The sequence below is a fragment of the Meleagris gallopavo genome, chromosome 3, assembly GCF_905368555.1.
Source record: "Meleagris gallopavo chromosome 3, MGAL_WU_HG_1.1, whole genome shotgun sequence".
In the NCBI taxonomy this organism is placed as follows: domain Eukaryota; kingdom Metazoa; phylum Chordata; class Aves; order Galliformes; family Phasianidae; genus Meleagris; species Meleagris gallopavo.
The window spans coordinates 17,272,624-17,294,136 of NC_139406.1; the positions used below are offsets into that span (position 1 = coordinate 17,272,624).

The 21,513-nt window shown below is 36.1% G+C and overlaps 1 protein-coding gene across 26 annotated transcripts in view; it reads right to left on the reverse strand.

Moving 5' to 3' along the window:
• The window catches only part of LOC116216434 (uncharacterized), a 393,379-nt gene that overhangs the window by 35,925 nt on the left and 335,941 nt on the right, over positions 1 to 21,513 (reverse strand). Inside the window, exon 12 of one of the 26 annotated variants that reach the window (XM_085220367.1) lies at positions 13,122 to 20,816. The exons of the other annotated variants lie outside the window; for them this stretch is intronic. The gene's annotated coding sequence lies outside the window, so the exon portion shown is untranslated. Of the gene's footprint in view, positions 1 to 13,121; positions 20,817 to 21,513 lie in introns of those variants that run through there. 26 annotated transcript variants of the gene reach the window in all.

The window sequence follows — 21,513 nt, forward strand, 5'->3', positions numbered from 1 at the left end:
CAGCCTGCAGATTCCAAGCCACTGTACAGCCTCAGAGACACACTATGGAAGAGCTGTCTAAGTTATACCAGTCTGAACTTAATGTTGAGAGGACACAATAGTTATTTAGTTTCATGGCACTTCTTATCCGACAAGCTGAGGCATGCAGGAAGGACTGTAATCCCTTGCAGATCCTTTAATCTGATGCATCTGTTCCAACATATTCAGGAATGCTTAAGTACCACTTGTGCAAAAGTTCTGCAGTCTAAAAAAGAGGGTATTTAAATAAAGTTGAATTGGGAAAAAAAAAAAAAAAAAAAAAGCCACAGTAGGCAAAATTGAGCATTTTATTTTGGTCACCTACAACACTAAATGCAGAGAAATGATTTTCCACCAGGAAAGCAATAAATATACTTAGCAGTGAGTATTATGTTACTTTAGTGTTACAGCAATGGCCACAGCCTGCAATGTCCTGTGTCAGAATCCCAGAGATGTCTAGAGAGCTGCAGTGGGGACTGTCCCAGGAGTGTGCTGAGCTCTAGTGAGCACTGTTAAAAACAGTCTCGTGAGGGATTTTTTTATTTTGCTTTTAAGAAACTGAAAATCAAAATTTTCAAATTGCAATGTGTCCTTTAGGAAATTCAGATGTGTAGTTAGCATGGCTTTTTGATGGTTTTGTTTTTCTGTATTGAAGGTAGTAGGTAAGGGTAGAGTTAACTCACGTAAACAAAGCCCACTGTCCTATAGAAATTAGAACATCTGTGTAAGTTTCCCAAGGCGAGCAGTATAATTTACCTCAGCAGGAGTACTGAAAAGGGTAAGAGCTATAAGCTGTGGAAAGGAAAATATTTGTTGCACTGGGACCAAAAATACTTGACAGGCTTGGAATTCTTACATTTTGTTTAATCCTTGAACCTCAAAATCAATTTTAGACCAAAATTTTTGACCCTTGTATTCCAAAATTCACAATCAGAAAAGGAAGAAAACGCTTAAAAGATTTGTTTGTCATACAACCTGGTCATCTGCAACTCCTAAGGCTTTCTACCTAATGATGGATGCCCAGTTCCTCTGAAATCAGAAAATAAGTGCTCCCTAGTGGTTGTAATTTTTTTCTTACAGTGTACTTCTGAAACAATATGTAGCATGCCTTGAATTATCAGAAGTCAGCTAAAAAATCCACTACCTTTTCTCTCAGCCTTCCTTTCCTCCCATTCTAATGTATTGATAAATCAGACCCATTCAGAGACCACCGTGGAAAGCCAAAATCGTGAGGGCTTCTCTATATTTACAGTACCGCATATTCACACCCCAGCAGCTCAGTGCCATCCTTCAGAAATCAGACAGCAAAGTGCAGATTGATTTTCCTTTTTTTAATTGCATCCCTGCCAAGATTCTATTGGGAAGAAAACAGAGGTATGGACTCGGGCTTTGCAGGTGCATTGACACAAGGTTATTTGTTAGAGATCAAATCTCCAGTGAACAGCTTGCTGCAGTTATTATTTCCAAGACTTTGATAATAACATCAAATTGATGTTGCCTTGGTGTGCACTGAAACAGCAACGAAAACCGAAAAGATGTTTGGAAAAGTACAGCAGGAAAGGAAGAGAAGAGGAAAGAAAGCTGATATTTTTAAGCAGCTTAAAGACAAATGTGCAATACTTTTCAAGATATACTGCTGAGTAATATACTTTATCAGGCATAATGCAGCAAAACTAATTTGCGAACAGCTACGGTTTTGATTTATTTCTTCTGAAGTTTAAATTTCTGTCTGTGCAATAGGATTTCAAGACATTAATGAAACACTTAACACTTGGTAACACATTTAAAAAATTACGTGTTTGTCTGGATTTTCTGCTAGTTTGTGTCCTCTTAGACAAAAATATCTGTCAGCAAGAGCTGCTTTGGCAGGGATAAATGGCTAAGGCCTCTATTTGTTGTCAGGTTTTGAGCAAAATAGAGGTATAATTTTAAGTTTCTTAAGTATGATTCTGGTGGCAAGAGAATCTTTCCGGTCTTGAGAGCACTAGAAAATCAAATGCCATGTCTGCCAGCTGCTAGCTTATAGGAAACATATACTTTCTTTGAAATGCATTTCCCCTTTCTCCACTCACTAGTATCCCGTTCTCTTTTAGGAAACAGAGCCACCTAACTAGAAGAGCTGAAATTCTTCCCTGTGCACCTTCAAAATATGCAATCAGCACTAGACTATACTCTTAGATCATGAGACTTCCTCTCAGCTACTTTGAAAGCATGTTGCTTCTACTTAACAATATTAGTCAGAGGAAAAAGCAAGCCTGGAAAAATACTATTACTGCTGGCAACTTCCACCGGAGAGTACAACTGCAATTACAAGTCTCTGGCCACATTATTGTATCCAATGTCTGTGACATGTTTCTATGCCTCACTAATCCCTATAGCACTTAATGGTGAGCAAGGGAGGAACAGAGGGACTGCAGTCCAGATGTGGAAGAATGAAGGCTGTAAGGAATCTCATACATCATCTCTTTTTTCTGCATACTACACACTTCTTTTGTCCAGCTTTCATTCTGCAGGTGACCCTTGTTGCTCAGCACACACTACACAATCCTTGCTTTAGCAACAGTAATTTAATGAAACAACGTGTCCATCTCTTATCTCACTGTTTCTATTAAGAAAATATTTCCATGGCACAAAAGTAAAGGTTCACATAAAGTGTATGTCACTATTCCAGTTATGTGCATGAACATACATTCACATGTATGTGTATATATGTATATATATATAAATATGTGTAACACAAACAAGTCCCGAGGAAATGGCCACAAATTGCACCAGAGGAGATTTAGATTAGACATAAGGAAAAACTTTTTCTCTCAAAGAGTGGTCAGGCACTGGAATGGCCTGCCCAGGGAGGTGGTGGAGTTGCCGTTCCTGGCAGTGTTCAAGAAGCATCTGGATGAGGAGCTACAAGATAGCTTTAGTAGACTGTAGTAGAAATGGTGATGGGAAGATGGTTGGATTAGATGATCTTGTTGGTCCTTTCCAATCTTGTATTTCTATGATTCTATGATTCTACAATATACATACTGTATGGGAGCTGTTGAGTCACGGACTGAACCACTGCTTGATCACCTGAGGCAAGGACTGGGTCAGCCGTGGGAGCACAGGTGAAGGCAAATCAACTGTGTGACTGGAAGAGGTGGAGCTGGGCTCCATCCCTTCTAGACCCCATTTACGGGCTGACTACCACTGGGGAAGGACCTCTTTCTGGAGATCCCTCCTTTTTTGAGTTTCTAATGCAAGCCTAGATCCTTGGATACGGGTAAGCATTTTTTTCTTGATAGTTTCTTTTTCACCATCTTTCCAACTATAACACCTGTAAAGTACTCTCCTAACTGCGCTACTCTTCCAACTGTACATACACCAAAACAGTTTACTGGTGCTTCGTTCCAGGCAGACTTTTTCAGCTCCCTTCTACAGACTTGAAGACTACTGAGGCAAGGAGAAAGGGCTAAGTTAATGCAAATAAATATTCAGGAACTGTCATCTAACACTTTGAGGGCTTCCACATGCTTAAACTAACTATTCAAACATGTGATAGAATTGCAGATATGATCCCTTCAACCTAATAAGTAAATCAAAAGACAGCAGATGAGAGTTGATTCCAAACACTTCAAAGATGAATACAAAAAAATCAAATTTATGATAGATACTTAAAAAAAAACCTAACAAACACCACTAGAATGGGGACTGCGTATCCTCCACGCTTTCAAATATGACTGCAGTACACTTCTGCACAAAAGTGTCTCATATTTTTTTCCTAATCTTTGTTGTAAAAGTGTAATGGGTCTTGCCATTTTGTTTTAGAAGACTGCCATTAAAACTAATGAAAATGCAGACAGCATCTGCAAAGTGTGACCCATATATATATATATTTTTTGTTTTTCCAAATGTCTTTACTTCAATGTGAAACAAAATCAAAATCATAATACACATGATCCAGATATAGAGGTTCTGCATAAAAAAGCTGACAATTTATTAGCAAATTAACTGTCATGGGGTAGAGCACAACTCCCTACGAATTTTCTGACAATATATAGAAAAAGAATACTTAAGAAATGTCATCAAATTATATTTTAAAATGTATCCATTTTATACTTCGTTTCCTTCTAGAATAACTGCTTCTTGATTTGATACATGAGAGCTGCTCGGAAAGTAATCCTTCCTATTTCATTATGTTTGCCCATAACATTAGAGGCAGACATTAGTGGTACAGCAGTAGGGGTTGAACATTCCCACCAAAATCCCATTACGTTTTGTTGCCATGTGACAGACTGCAGTACAGTATGACAAAATGGCATCTGATATGGAAGTGTATCTGAAGCAAAGATGTGCCACTGAATTCCTCCATTTGGAAGGAAAAAAAATTGCACCCATCCAAACAGTACAGCTGCACCTACACTATCAAACAGTGTTATTGTGCTCTTTTTATCTGTGTAGTTTCTATGGAAATAAATAGGAGATCTTACTTTTGGAGCAACCTATGATTAAATAGATAGACAGACAGATCTAAATCATGGATGCTGTTCTTCAGAGTTTCAACTTATAAGGAGACTTGGTGGTCACCGAAGAAGTGGATGAACTATGTGGGATTCAAGATTTGACTTTTCACCCATGGAGCCTATCATCACAAATACAAACTAGAGTAGCTGACCTGCTCTTATAGGATTGAAATAGTCCAGGCAATCAGATTTAAATATGAGTATACAAAATAAATTAAAATGGTTAAATCTGATTTAAAACAAGGTTTAACTGACTCTGCTTAACAAATTATTATGATAGACAAATAGTACACCTCAGGAACAAGGAACAAAGACAGGAAGATAATTATCTAATTCTTAAGGAACACCGAACTAAATTGATTGCAATGGAAAGAAAGGCAGCTTTTCTAATGCCAAAAGTCAGATTTCCTAAAATGAAAACTGCACTCAATTTCTCAATTATTTTTTAAAATTCAGTTTCCAGAACTTCTTTGCATTAAGTTCAGCCACAAATCATCAGGGAGTTACATTAAAACAAGAAAACAAATAAAAAATCACTTTGTTAAAAAGGAAGACAAAAGGATTATTTCCACTTTCAACCTTGATCTGAACTGGGAGAGTACCTTAATAATCTTCCAAAAATGTCATCTGGAAATTTACATTATTTGGATGTAAAATTAACACTGAATTTCAAACAATGGGAAGTTGTTCATGTACAGCTGCTTAGGTTTTCAGGAAAGAAAAAAAAAAGAGAGAAAGAAAAACAGAGAGGAAAAATAAAACCATTCCTCAGCTGGTGCATCCCCAAATACTACCTCACGTCAGATGAGCAGACACACTGAATTTGTTACATTATGTTCTCTTACAGATCTTTCATAGATCAGAACAATCAAAGTGATTTTATCAAAACTGCTGATTATATCAAAATTAGACTGAAAAGTTAGTAGAACATAAAGCAGACCCAGAAACTTTTCAAAGAAGACAAAATTCAGAAAGAGAGAGAAGAAATTGTAAGATATAAAATCAAAGCCGTTCTCTGTGTTTCCAAACCTATTCATTCAAGATTTTCCTCAGTCCAGCAATTTAGTCAGTTTTTCAGTTACAAAAATCTCCACACATTCCTCTACTAAAGTATAGAAAGAATCTTTATTTGTGTCATTTCTGCATGGTGGCTGTGCTGTTGCTCCCTCCTCTCATCAATGGTATTTGATTTGTTGCAGTCTCCTTTCATTTTGCCTCTGTCTTTCACTTCTGATTGTTACATTCAAAATCTTCCCCATGGAGGGAGGGAAGTATACTGGATGTGTAAAAGCCAAGAATCTATTAAAGTGTAGTTGACATTTTAAGAGTCTACATGAAATTATTACACAAGGAATAAGGGAAAAAAAAAAAAACAACAAAAAAACACAACAATAATACTGCTGTAAAAATTATTCTACAATTGTCATAGACCAAAAGAAGCTAAAATACCCCGCAACAACGAGCAAACAACCAACCAGACAGGCCAACAAAAAGTAAACCTGGGACCTACATATTTAGAACAGCTTCCGAAAGTATTCCCTGATCAATTCACTTCCTTTTTCCCTTAATATAATCTGCATTAATAAATGACCACCAAATAGCAGTGTTGGAACTAAAAACAACGTGACAATTTTCTGTTTCTTTGTTTTTTGTGTTTTTTTTTTTTTTTCCAAAAGAATATGATCCCAACTCCATAACAAGAGACTGATTCTTTATATTTCTAGAGATCTCCAAGGAAGAAGATTCCACAACCTCTGTGGGCAATCTGGGCTGGTGTTCCACCACCTCAACTGAAAAGAAGCATTTCCTGATGTTCACATGGAATCTCCAGTACTTTCAGAGCATGCCCTTTAACTCTTGTCTTTGCACAGGTGCTGTCTGGTTCTGTGTTATCTTCAAACTCACTTCAGGTATTTACAGACACTGAAGAGAATTGCTCTGGACCTTCTCTTCTCCAGGCTCTCTCAGCCATTCCTCACTAGAGATTCTCCAGTGTCTTCATCACCCTCATGGCCCTTTGCTGGACTTTTTCCGGGATGCTCAAATCTCCCTTGCACTAGGGAGCTCAAAACTGGACACAGTACTCCAAGTGTGGTTTCAACAGTGCTGTCCCTTGACATGTTGGCAACACTTTGCCAAATGCAGTCCAGGATACTACCATTTACCTTCTTTGCTGCAAGGGCATACTGAAAGCTCATGTTCAACTTGGTGTCCAGCAGGACTCCAGTTTCTGTTCTGCACAGATGCTTTTCAACATGATGGTCCCCGACTGCATGAGATTCTTCTTCATGAGGTGCAGGACTTTGCACTTCTTGCTGATCTTCATGGAGTGAGTTCCTGTCAACCCATTTCATTGCTGAGGGTACGGTATAGATCACTAATGTAGATGTCTAACAAGTCTGGACCTTGCATCAACTTCTTGGGTGTACCACTAGTTTTTTCCCTCCACCTAGTCTTTGTGACACATTTCACCAGTCTTTGGGCTTGGCCATCCAGTTTTCAGTCCACTTTACTCTCTGCATTCATCAGCAGCTTGCCTATGGAGATCTTATGGGAAACTGTCAAAGGTCTTACTGAAGTTTAAGTAGATCATATCCACAGCTTTCTCACATCTACCATTTCAACATGTAAGTTATTGAGTGGGCCAAGTATGAATTTCCTACAGTGGATTCATTCTGACTTGGTGATTTTTAGGTCATTCATGCTCTCCAAGATTAGCTGCTCCTTCAGTTTCCCAGACACTGAGGTGAGGCTAACTAACTTGCAGTCCCCTTGGTCCTACTTGACCTTCTTGAATATAGAGGTGACATGTGCTTCTCTCTAGTCTGTAGGTACTTCTGGCATGGTGACCATGCACAATGAGCAATCAAAGATTATCAATAGTTGCCCCATAAAGGCATCTGCCAGCTGCTTCGGTACTTGTGGATTCATCACACCAGGGCTCATTAACATTTGTATGTTCAGATTGTTGAAGAATTCCCTGATCTAATCCTCTTCTACCAAGGTATATTTTTCTTGCTCTAGTCCTTCCCCCAGACTCTGGGACCCGGAATTCCTCAAAGCTTGGCAAAGACTAAGAAAAATAAGTTATTCAGTTATCCAGCCTTTTCCACATCCTCTGTAACCAGGTTCTCCATCTCATTTAGCAATTAGCCCACATTTTCCCTAGCCTTCCTTTAGTCACCTATGTGCCTATTGAAATCTTTATTGTTGTCTTTGAAATCTTTGTCCAGTTTTAAAATGTTTTTAAATCCCAGAACTTTTTTGCTGCTGCTGCCCTCACTTCTCACTGCCCCTACCTCCCTTTTATTTGTTCTATGCCAGATGAAACACCCCTGTCAGCAGGCCTGATAGTGCGCCCAGGATCTTTAGTACCTCTCTCCCTTTTAATCTGCTTTTCCTCTTTCTCCTTTTCTCTTTCACCTAAAACTGTTAAGTTACATAACACTTGAATTTCTAATAAAACTCACAGCTTATGTAGATACAATTGTGGGAGGGGCAACACATAGAGGATAACTCTCTTATAGAAAACTCCTATTAAAGTCAATGGTTTTTTCTTTTATGTATGGACCTTGACAGTTGTTTCACCTTAATCTAATGGGGTATTTGAGAATCTGGTGATTCTCCCTTCCTTCAAAAGTGGGATATGATAAGTATACATTCTAAACACATATTTGAAGAGACCAAAGTATACTTTACTAACATCCAGGTCTGTGAGCTTGTTCTTCACTCTTCTCACTCTCCTCAGGATTCTGTACTCCACCATCTCATAGTTATTGCAGCCAAGTCTGCCTTTGACATTCACATTCCCAGCAAGTCCCCCCATTGCTGCTGAGTATGGCATTTAGTAGAGCAGCTCTCCTCACTGGCTCCTATATCGCTTTTGGAAGAATAATTGATGCAATCCATGAACATCCTGAATTGCTTATGCACTGCAGCATTGCCCTTCAGCAGATATCAGCATGGTTGCACTTCCTCAGGAAGACCAGGGTCTGCAAACATGAGGTTGTTCCTAAATGTCTATAGGGGGCCTCATTCACTTTTTCTTAGGCAAATTCTGCAGAAGTTGTTTTCTTTTTCACGTGATATAGTGCTTGAGCAAGCATTTAGCAACCCTAACCGTGCTGAGCTGGGGGGGGACTAGATAGTCTTTGAGGTTTCTTCAATCGAAGCTGTTCTACAATTCTATGACCACCTTCCTTTTTCAGAGGACTTGCAGCTAGTAAAATGAGCATCCAGTAACATTGTTCAGTGGTAGAAAAAAATCATGGCAAACTGTTTTAGTAGGTAGCACTAAAACTGATACATACTTAGCATTCAGACTTCAATATTCATCAGGTACCTGTGAACTACAACTGTTCAAAATAATCTACTGCTTTTCCATCATTATATGCCCTATATGTAGATTTCTGAAACTATGTATGTGTCTCAGCTGTGCCACAGGACTGTGGTGTCCATCTCAATTGACAGTAGCTGAAAATTTCATCAGATATTGGGACAGATATTTTGATTAGGCACTTTTCACAACACTTTGTTTTATTATTTTTTTATTTATGTATTTTGGCGAATAAAAGTCACCTTGATGGCTAATAGTCCACATACATATTTTTTATATATTTCATTTTAGGTTTAAAATGTTGTGCTTCCTAGGTAGTACATCACAATCATCCTAGGGATTGATTCAAAATCTACCACAACCAGTAAGATGTTTCTCATTTATGTGATTAGGGACCGAAATAGCTTCATCATCTTTTAAGTCTCAGGGTCTTCTTTTTTGTGACCTAGAGTCGTACAGAAGCTAATAAGCCTGAATACTAGGTAGAAATATAAAAGTGCTGATAGCAAACCAAATATAAAATTCTGCTTAAAGATCTGTTGTGTTTCAGAAATCCAAGTTCTGAAAAAGAGTGCTGAAATCTATGTCTTTGGAATTATCTTGATCTAATTTTCCACGGTTTTTTTTTTTTGTTTTGTTTTGTTTTGTTTTTTAAAGGCCTAAGTAAATCTCACCTATAATTTCTATTTGAAAGTACTGTAATCCTGTAATCAGTTAAAAGGTCTGAATGGTATAACTATAAGGAGTGGAATGTGGTTAATCACTTTCTGAAGAGTGAAGTGGACTAAGATTTCCAGATGCCTCAGAAAATATAAATTTCTTTTGAAACTTTCTTTTATTATGTTCCGCAGCAGGTAAGTTAGGTCAGTAAACATTCCCAGAGTTTCAGTTAAGAGGAAGACATTTTACTCTGTATATCAAAAAAGGAAAAGGCTTATTACGTACAGACACAGATTTGTGGAGTCTGCTTACTACCCCCTTTATATTAGATTACATCCCCCTTTCCACCAAAATGATCTACCTTCCAAAATCATTCATATTAATAAAAAAAATCAGAAAGAAAATGAGGAATGTCATTTTGATGACATAACATGGAAGAAAAAGATTTTAAAAGAAATCCAAATACAATTCTGAAAGTAGAAGAAAGACAAGAATTGCTAGCTCATTTCAAAAATAAATTTCAAAATAATTTTACTGCATTTCAATGATGTTTATCTATGAAAATGAGCAAAGATATCTTTTTGCCAACATACAACTCACTTGGCCTGATAGAATTTGCTGACAGGTGTGTAGACACTATCATATAAATATTCTGAACCAAGTGCCTACTCAATACATGAATCGTAAACTATGTTTTGCAATTTACTAGTAAAGATCTGTGACTGCTACCAAAGCACTTTCTCTGCTTCTCTATCCTTTTTTTTAATGGCAATTATTTTATTTTTAGACTATGACACTGATAATATACTCTGCTGACTATTCAACTATGTCAGCAGAGTCAATCAAGTGCATTCATCAGGTACTAAAACTGAGCACTACACGAAAAAGATATATAATTGAATAGAACCTATTCACAATAAAGTACAAAGGCATCAACATTTTTATTCAGATTAAAGATATTTTAGTGATAAAATCTAACACATGCAATGTATTTATATCAAGTGCTTTTTCAGACTACACTAAAAATCAGTAGTGGATCTGTGGACCACCTTGGGACTAGTAATTATGTGTGTTTTAGTTAACAAAGATCAGTTTTAAAGGAAATTTCATATGGAAGAAATAATTTCTAGCAAATTATTCATTAGATAATTAAATCTCTTTTTCTGCTTATATAATTTGTGAACAGACCATGGTTTTCCCTAATGACTTGTTTATTCAAATGTATTCAACAAATGTCTTTCTAACAATTTTTCTTTATAGAGTGTATATCTTCAAGATGCACCAGTTGATTGTGATTGACCTAACAAGTCAAGGTATATTGCTTCTTTTTCCTTATCGAGTGATCCCACAAGACATTTTCTCTTAGAGAGTAAATTCTGGAAAAATGTTTAGATAAACATAGAGTCTTAAAGTTATACCATGAATAGCTCTGGTATGGTTCACAAATCTGGAATAGTATCTGTCCCTTGCCTTTCAAAGGCACACGTATGCTTTTGGAAACCTTGGTTCATGGTAAGTTGATGAAAATCAAACACATACAAAACAGGCATGGAAAAAAAAAAAGTTTCATTAAGATATTTAATAAATATTCTAGATTTTTTTCTCTGTTTCTTCATTTCATTTCAAAAGAAATGCTATGAACTCATCACATTCAGAATGATTTGTCTTCTTAATGGCACAAGAATAGAAGAAATAGTAGAAAAAACAATGAAAGAAGGATCAAATGGATATTTCACCCCAGCTGAATGGATATGTCACCCCAGGTAACATGTAACTTGAAAAAGAAATCCCTTCTTATTTTTCCATATTATTCTACAGGGTAAAAAAACACATTAATGTTGCTTATGGAGAAGTATTATTGTATTCTAGAAGAAATTGTACAACAGGTAAACTCAATCAACAAAAAGTCCCCCACATATGTAATAGATCAGCACCCTTTACAATTAAAGGCATCTACTATCATGCAGACAAGTAAATACCAATTTTTTATTAGATTATTCCCATGTATTAGTGAATTTATTGTAACCCACTGCTATTAGTTTCAATAGAAGCTGTGTCCTGATTTATTTAATGCATTCAAGAATGCAATTTCTTGTGCAATTTATGTCTGCTAAACATACTCTAAAAGCTCAGGCCCTACTCCTGAAGTGTATGTATGTGGTGATTTCATTATGGCTAGCTAAATTCTACCACTACCACTACCTCACTCCTCCTCTTGAAATGAAGAGGAGGAGAAAATACAATGACAAAGGGTTCATGAGTTGAGATAAGGACAAGGAGATTGCTCACTAATTGCCATAAGGACAAAAGAGATTCACCATAAGGTAGATTAATGTAATTTATTGCCTATTACTAACAGATTAGAGCACTGAGAACTAAAAGCAAGCTAAAACCACCTTCCTCCCATCCACTCTATTCTATCTTTTCCACTGAGCAGCCCAAAGGGGAAGGAAATTAGAGGCTGCTCCTCTGTGGGCCTCTCCTGGGCTGCAGGGAGCTGCTGCTCCACGCCTGGAGCTCCTCCTGCACTAATCTGGGTTCCTGTAGGGCTGTTAAACATTCTCTCCCTGCAGTCTCCCAGCTACTGTTGCTCAGCAGTTTTCCCCTTCCTACATCCTGCTAGCTCACAGCACAACCAGCATCAAAACTCGGTTCTGGCAGTGATGGGTCCATGCTGGAGCAGTTGGGGCTGCTCTGCCCTGACATGGGGCAGCGTTGGGCTCTGCTCACAGAGCCACCTCTACAGCTCCCCGTTACCAAAACCTTGCCTGGTAAGCCCAAATGGTAGCCAGTAGAGCAAAGAAAGAGCTGCAAGGGACAGAGGAAGAATTTAAAAGCAAACATGAATTTCACTTTAAAATTTTTCTTCTTTATACTTTTTATCAGGATCAATATAGTTATTTGAAAGACAGCATGGAAAACAATACAGAACTGCACTAATATTAAACACTTTTTTTTTTTTTTTTCAATGTTTTAAAGTATGGCTCAGTTGTTTTAAATCAAATTGTAAGGCATATCTTCAATGTATTTCATTTTCTATAACATTTTCACTAGAAATAGCATTCAATATTACTTTTCCTTAAGCAATTGCTACCAAAGAAACTACAAAGCCTTCCGTTATGAAGAATATTCTGTCCATCCACCCCCACTGGTCAGTTAGTTTTTCCACTTAATTATATACTTTGTTATAATGACACATCTGACAGACATCTAACATAACCCACAGCACAGATAAGTTTTTAACCAATATCTGTTACAAAAGAAGACTCTTTCATTATACTCATATTGGTATACAGCATACTTGAAGTGATCTTCTAATAGCAAAGGGATTTTTGCTACTCTCAAGAGAAAGACAGTATATTGAAGCACAAAATTTCATCCATAACTGTGTACTGTCCAAGATCAGGGCTAGAGAAAACCTAAACGCCTTTATATATTTGCCCTTTCATTCTCACCAAAACTACTGCTTTTGTATGAGCTAGTGATTTTTGCTTTTGACATCTTCTAAGAGAAAAAAATTACATCTACTGATATTTTTGATATTTGCACATTTCACTATTTCAGTATGTTTTTCTTTTTATTCAGAAAAATACTTCATGTGCTGGTTTTTGTGTTTTTTTTTTTTTTTTTTTTTTTTTTTTTTTTGCCCTGTGGCTTTTTAAGTACTCCGAATTATTTCCCAGATTTATGGTTGAAATTTTGGTTTCACTGAAACTAATGACAAAGCATCACATTCTATTTAATGTCCTATCATTAAAACATTTGGGAAACGTGCTAAAAATATTTGCCCCCTATCACTGAAGGTTTAATATTAATCTGCTGTAACACACTGATAAAGAGACAGAACATAAGACTTATTTCATAGTGATACCTGCAGATTTACATCTTACAGCATAGGAGTGATTTGTTCAATTAATTTCACTGTAAAGATAAGTAAAGTATGCAAAGAAAAATCTCCTCTCAGGTTACATCTTTTGATTCTTTAAATAAGTATAGCTTTTACTGCACAAATCAGTTTTGAAACTGTACAAACTTGCCTCAGGTTTATGTCTCTGCCTCATTACTGTAGGTACCATGTTATCTTATTTCAGATTCCTTTGGTTTGACTCATCTCACCTTTGTCACCTTGTTGACACTCAGTGACTTTTACTTTCTCTTATGACCAATAATCTTCCCAAGATGCCAGTGAGCACAAGATCATTACAAACAGTGCTTGTCATGTCACTCAGAGACTGATCAGTGGGAAGTGAACTTTTCACTTCCTTTGATAAATGTGCAAATCTCACTACTTAGGCATGAACCCTTCCCAGGTTTAATTCAAGACTTTTTGTTTATTTAATTTTAGCATCACTATTTTACCTTATTGAAACAAACATAGAAATGTCTCAAAAAACAAGGGCATCAGCTAGTTTATATCAGAATAAATACACTGCTAAAACCTTTCTGTAAAGCAGGGATGCACAGATGTCTCTATTGCTTCTTGCACCATCAACTTGCCACATGGATGAGCAGTTCTTTAAACTACTCTCATGCAAGCTTTACATAATCACTTGTGAGAGGATTGAAAATTGCTGGTTTAAAAATGGTTCTATTTGTTAAATTCAAACACAAATTGCTTCTTTTTATTGGTTTGGTTTGGTCTTACATATTTATTTAGATAAGATTATGTTGTTTGCTTTCACATTCAAACAGTGATTTGTTATATGAAAACTTATACTACCAATTCATAAATTCAGTGAAAGTTCTGTAGTTTCTGTATTTTTTAGACATTCTTCGAATAGTATAGTAATAAAAATTATTGATTCAAGTTTAGCACTTAGCTAAAAGGCTTGTTATAGTGCTGACAATATTTCAATAGGTCAATAAAATAAGGAAATACAGGGTACAAAAGTCAATAACTTTAACAATGTCAATTTGTTTGCATGCCAAACCTCCAAATCAATCAGATGTGCATGGAAATAGCTCTATTAAATCTACTCTGGATTGAGAAGAGAAGACACTTAAGGCTATAATGAAAATTGAAGTTCTTATTTAATTATCTGCATAAAGTACATCACCATCAGCATAAAAAAAAAACAGCCAATGTTCATTGGGTAGCAATCAACTGCTTAACCAACAATAATAACACTAAGTTTCTTCTAAGATTTCTGTTCTGATTTAGCTAAGTACCTAATTTCATGTCTAAGTTCAACCAAAGCAGAGGCTGTTTAAAAATAATGGGGCAAGTTATGTTGCTGTTACAAAATGTAAGTGCTTTTCAGACCCTGACTGCTAACAAAGTCACTGAAATTCACTCCTTGTCATGAAGGAATACATTTTCTTTCATTTGGATTGTGATTCTTGTCAGTAAATGAACTTTGGTAGTCAGTGCGGATAAGCATTTAATCACTACGTAAATATAATCCTCAATCCTTTGTGTAAATCCATTAATGTCAGTACTGGCATCTTTGGAAACTTAAACAGAAAAGATCTTTGAAAATAGCACTTGGTGCATTTGGGGAAGTAAAAGAAAGGAAGACAAAGGAAGATAAAAGAATCCCAGTTTATATTCTTTATTCTATTTTTTAAAGATACCCTGACTAGCTAGGGTTTAGACTCTTTCATTATTGAGAAAACATTTTGAGGCTGAGATTCCAGCCACATGTGAAAAGCACCAGAAAGTTTGGAAGAAAGTGACATAATTCCATTCTAACTGGAAGGAAGATGGCTAAAATAACTGCAGCAGCCATTTTTCTGAAAATACAGTGGTCACCTTTCTAAAAAGCATTACATTTTCTTACAATTTATTCTGTATGAATACTAAATAAATACGAAAACTACAATAGTAGTATTTTTCTTCAAAATAGCAGGTAATAAAAGCAGAGTAATGAAATTTTCCATACAAAGGAAAAAAGCCTATGCTTCATGCTGTAGGAGCATTCTGAAAATACACTGTATTTTGATCATCTAGAAACAGAATTAATGCTGAAGTAATTTAAAAAACAAAAACAAAAACAAAAAAACACACATACAAAGAAGCCAACACTGGAATAGGGAACAAGGCCCAAAGTAAATATAAGGTTTTTTGCTGTTTTTCATATGGTTGGAGAAATTATAAAAAGCAGAAAAGAAAAACAAAGAGAAAAAAATATATGTAAATGAGTATGTTCACCACTTAAAATGAGAGAATCAGAAGGATACAGCAACATTTGTCTCTCTGAGATGAACAGCATTTTTAGTATTTTCTAACCCCCAAAAATGTGATTGAAATACTCCCCTTGATATGTGGGGCATCCAAACAGAGTTCAAAACTATCTTTGGAAAATATGATTTAATTTTTGTATGGTTCTGTGTGGAGCTAGGAGTTGGATTTGATGATTATTATGAGTTCTTTCCAATTTGGGATATTCTGTGATTCTATGACTAGTTAGAGAATGATGAGAAGAATGGAGGTGTGACTTGGCTGTCAGGGGGCAGTGATCAGCTGAAATGCATATTCTTGGCTTTAGTGAATAATCTCACTGGACAAAATGAAGGATGTCCTTCAGCAGTTGAAAGCTTTTGGGAACAACTAATTAAAACTCTAGGGGGGATAGTTTTCAAAAGCAATTTAGACAACTAAATCTTCAGAAATCACTGAGAGTTATATGTCAAAATGTTCTTGAGAATTTGGCCTGCCTCTTGCCCTTTTTGAAAACTCGGAGAACATGCTATATTTCAGCAGTTCAGATCAATATTTCTATGAAAGCATCTATTTCTCAAGTAACTGGTTGCAAACATACTTAATCACAAAGTAGTAATTCCCCAAAATTTTACCTGATCACCATCTTAAGGTCCATAGGTACCACATTTTCTCTACATTTCTACTAATTAACTGTGTACATCAGAGCAGCTACGTACATCACAGATCACTGGCAATTGTTAACAAATTATTAACTAATTATTGCAGTTAGATGAACATCATGATATTTTACTTTGCATATGCACTGAAGTAATATTTAAAAAAAATTAATAAAAGCACCTTAGATAAAAGGTTTGTTGAATTACAGTTTAATTCAGGATTTCAGTGTCCAGGAGGTGGGGAAATAGTCTCAACTATTTTTTTTCCTGCCTAAGACACCTAAATCTCTGATATAAGCATGCATACCAATGAACTACAGACTATTTTGGAGATGGGGATTGGACTTTCTAATTCTACCTTGTTTAAATTTTCAGTATGAATATATAATTAAATATTTATTTTTAAAAATAGACTTATGTAATTAGACTTCTAATTGGAGAAACCTCAGTGACAGATTATTTTCCAATGAAAGCTTACGGATTTCATATTAAAGAATTTCATTTTAAGGATTACTGAAGCAAGATACTAGACTGCAATTCTTATTATTTCTCCTTAACTTGTAGGCAATACATTCTTGACTGTTGCTTTTCAGACTTCATGAACTAATTAATTATTTCATACAAAACTGAAAATTTCAAGAAGTCTGCCTACCCCTACTGCATTACCTAACCATAATTTTTCAATCACTTAGCATAATGATTTTGTTAGAGGCAAAGATGTTCATAGAGATGTATATAGAAAACATAGTGCATGCTTCAGTATTTTCACGTTTAAAAAGGTTCTCTACTTACCAAATTTAAGGATAAAAGCAAGTGATATCACATGATCTTTTCATATAAAGAATATTAAGATTTTAATTTAACTCATAAGATTTTAATTCATAAAGCTCTGATGGAGAATATTATTTCTTGACAAAAGGATGTGCTATTTGCTGGGACATATGCAGGAATTGCTCCAAAATTAATGTGTCCTATTTTATTATGTCGGACCATGGTGTCAGAGGTAGATGTTGGTAGTATGGCAGTAGAGACTGAACTGAAATTCCATTACATTCTGTTGCTGTGTTGCAGATGGCAGCAGAGGGGCAATCTGAAAATATGGCACCTGACATGGAAGTGTGTATAAAACAAAGGTGCAGAATTGAATTCCTCCGTGCAGAAAAAATTGCATCCACTGACATTCATAGACTTGCTGAATGTTTATGGAGACAAAATAGTGGATGTGAACACAGTGAAGTGGTGAGTAGTGTATTTCAAGAGTGGCAACAGTCACATGAAAGACAAGATACATTTTGGACAGTTGTGCACAGCTGTCACACCTCGAAATGAAGAGCTTCTCCATTAGCTCATCCATGTAAATCAGTAGATTACGACCAGAGAACTCTGTAGAGAGTTGAATATTGGTTTCAGTTTGTTGGAAACAATGGTGGCAACACTGTAATATCACAGTTTGCACCAGGTGAATCCTATGAATCCTAAGACAGGAAAAGAAAGAACACAATATGCAAGTTTGTCAAGACCTACTGAACAAATATGAAGCTGAAAGTGACAGTTCCTGGATAGCATAATTACCAGGGTTGAGAAATGATGTCACCACTATAAGCCGAAATCAAAACAGCAGTCCGTGGAGTGGCAACGTGAATTCCCCATTGAAGAAAAAATTTAAGATGCAGTCCCCAGTGGGAAAAGTGATGCGCACTGTCCTTTGGGATAGGAAAAGAGAAAATTCTTCTGAATTTCCTGAAACTCAGACTAAACATTAATTCTGATTGCTACACATGATGCTGACTAAGCTGAAGGCTTGAAATTCCAGAGCGAAGACAGGGAAGAAGATAACATTTCTCCTGCAACATGGTAACACTGGGCCGCATACCAATTTCAAGGCAATGAAGCACATTACCAATCTACCAACTGTCCTACCACAACCTCAATATCATCTGGATTTGGTGCCTTTTGATTTCCATCTGTCAATGAATGTCAGTGGGTCCCACTTTTTTTCTGCTTGGAGGAATTCAATGATGAACCTTTGCTTCATAAACACTTCCATGTCAGACACCATGTTGTCAAACTGCTGCCATCTGCTGTATGGCAACAAAGTGTAATGGAAGATAGGTGGGAAAGTTCTACGTCTACTGCCATATCACCAACATCTTCCTCTGTCATGGGCCAGCATAATACAACAGGAGGCATAACTTTCAAAACAGCATCCATACTAACTTGTAACTGTAATAACTACTAGTGACTACTGCCAACGTTACTTAAGTGAAAGAGGACCTGGAAATGGAAAGGAAAAAAAAAAGGGATATGTTGAAGAGCTGCAGATGTTAAAAGATATGAAAGTCTTCAGAAGAATAGCAGGTGCCTGGACAAGATTCACAACAGAAGTTATGTCTGTTTATTAACAGAAGGTATCTCTTTCATCTGCATATTTTTGCACAGTAGCATTTGATTCATAGTATACTACCACGTAGGAAAAACCAAAGTAATTATCAGACTGCATTACATTAAAAATGTACTACATAAGTTGCAGTGTTTAAACACGATCATGTTCACGTCAGTGTTCAAATGACCTAAAATGGAGAGAAGCCCCACATCACAGCATCTCAGTGAAAAAAGCAAAGCAGAACAAAGCATGTGGTGCTTCAGAAACTGTGAGGCAATGGAGATCAGCTAGAAAATGGCTCAAAACAATAGCTATAGTGAGCTGGACTGTCAGCACACTGCATTTCATCCAAGGAAAGGAGAGAGACATGGACGACTGGCATTTAAGAGACTTGATTTGAACCATACTACTCCTTATCTGAACTCTGAGCAGCATTCTAATTGTTGTCATTGTTAACAAGGTGATGAGTTATTAAATCAGAAATTTCCTTCTGGAGAGATCACCATTTCATGAGGATAGAAGCTGTGGTCTCATCACTGTTCTTAAAAAAATCTACATTTGTAAAACCACAATTGTATATTCTCTGTATGAAAGAAATACTGTCTGGGTAAAGCCTAAGTAAGATGCGAACAATGTCACTGGCAAATATCACTAATCAGAAACAAAGCCAAAATAATTTTAAAAAAGCTGGAGCACATTTTGCATTCACAGTATGCTGTTTGATCAAGTTATCTTTCACTATATTTTAATTCTGAAGAAGTATCACTTTAAATCACTTTAAAAAAAAAAAAAAAAGGAAATTTAAATCTTTGAATTAGACCTCAGCAAACAGTGTATGGCCTGTAAGTCAGAGAGGTAATTGCTTTTGTTACAACTTCATCACATTTTTTGTTCATGTAAATTAGAAAATGTATTAGCATTTGGGAGAAGTTAGGTTGCTTTTACTCAGTCAGCTGCTGAAAAGATATATGAAATTGAATATCTCCTAAAGCTTTCTTTTCAGTACACAAACTAAACAAAGTGTAATTTTCTGATAATTACCTTTAGCGATACAATACACCTAAATTTTTAGTATTGGTACACAGTAATTTGTTATCTGTGTCTTTGATGACAAGTTACATTTTCTTTAATATCTTTTATTCTTTCAGATCATAAGAGGACTGCCTGGTATATCTGAAAGTTCAGGCTTCTATGCTTACTTATGTATGAACATCTTCAACACTGATTGCAGCAGTAGAAAAAATTATACATAATGGCAGCATATCTGGTGACCTACATTTTATCTTAGCATCAAGGTATGCCCTGATTATTCTGAAACTTCATCTAATATCAAATATCTGCCTTCCACCCCCACAATAATAATTTAAATATTTTAGTCTAGATGCTCTTACATGAGTAAAATTTCACAAAGTTTACATAAATTGTTTTGCTCTCCCTTTTAAAATTTCATCGATGTTACATTTCCTCTCACAGAATCTATCTTCTCATAAAAATAAATGGTCTTCAGATGTTTCTCTGCAAACAGTTTAGGAACTGTCCACCACAGAACAATTGCTGTTTACAAAGGGAACATTTTTAAGCACATTGGTGAAAACAGATAGATGCTAAGAGGCTGACTAACTAGGAGACTTAAAATCAAAGAATGGCTTTGGTTGGAAGGGTCCTTAAAGATCACCTAGTACAACCCTCCTGTCATGGGCAGGATTGCTACCCACCAGATCAGGCTGCCCAGACCCCATCCAACCTGGTCTTGAATGCCTTCAGATACGGGGAGTCCACAACTTCTCTGGACAGCCTGTGACATTGCCGCACTGTGTAAACTTTTTTTCATGATATATAACATAAATTTCCCCTCTTTTAGTTTAAAGCCATACCGCCTTGTCCTATCACTATTAGACTGTGTAAAAAGTCAGTCTCACTCCTGCTTATAAGCTCCCTTCAAGTACTGGAAAGCTGAAATGAGGTCTCCCCAGAGTCTTCTCTTCTCCATGATGAACAAGCCCACTCTCTCAACCTTTCTTCACAGGAGAGGTACTCCAGCCCTCTAATCATCTTTAGGGACTTCCTCTGGACCTGGTTCAACAGCTCCACATCCTTCCTGTATTGGGGAAAGTACTTCTTTTACATTTACTCACTTATTATAATACCCAATTTTTTAGATGAGATCATCTTTCTGGGCACATTTGTGCATTTCACATCTCAACATCAATTTCATTTTAATCATATCACCTCCATTAGATTCAAAACAAGGTAGAAACATTTCCCTAAAGATATTCTATTGATTTAGCAAGTTTCATCAAAAAGCAGAATTTGGAGTTGTAACCACCTCAGGAAAACCAGCTAGATGACTTATTTGCATAAAGCCACCTAATGATAGGGGAAAAAAAAAAAAAAAAAAAAAGAAGCCAATTAAATAGCTACCCAACAATAAAGGATAGGAGACAATTCAAGTTACAATTTATCACATTAGCTAAAAACCATGTAGGCCATAAACATAGAAACATTAAGGTAACTTTTTTTTTTTCTTTTTTTTCAATAGATGCTCATAAAATGAGAATTTTGACTAGCATACTTTAAACACACCTAAGAGAGTTAGGGACCCAGATCCCAATGAAATTCTTCAACCTGAGTATAATTAGATTAAATCCTTTAGGCTATTTTGGAAAGTTTAATCTTGATGTTTTAGCTTAAACTACAGTCACTGAATATATAATAGAAGTTGCCTGAAGACATGACGGTGTTCTATTCAGTTAATAAAGGACTCAAGTCTGAAAAGTGTACATGGATTATTTAAG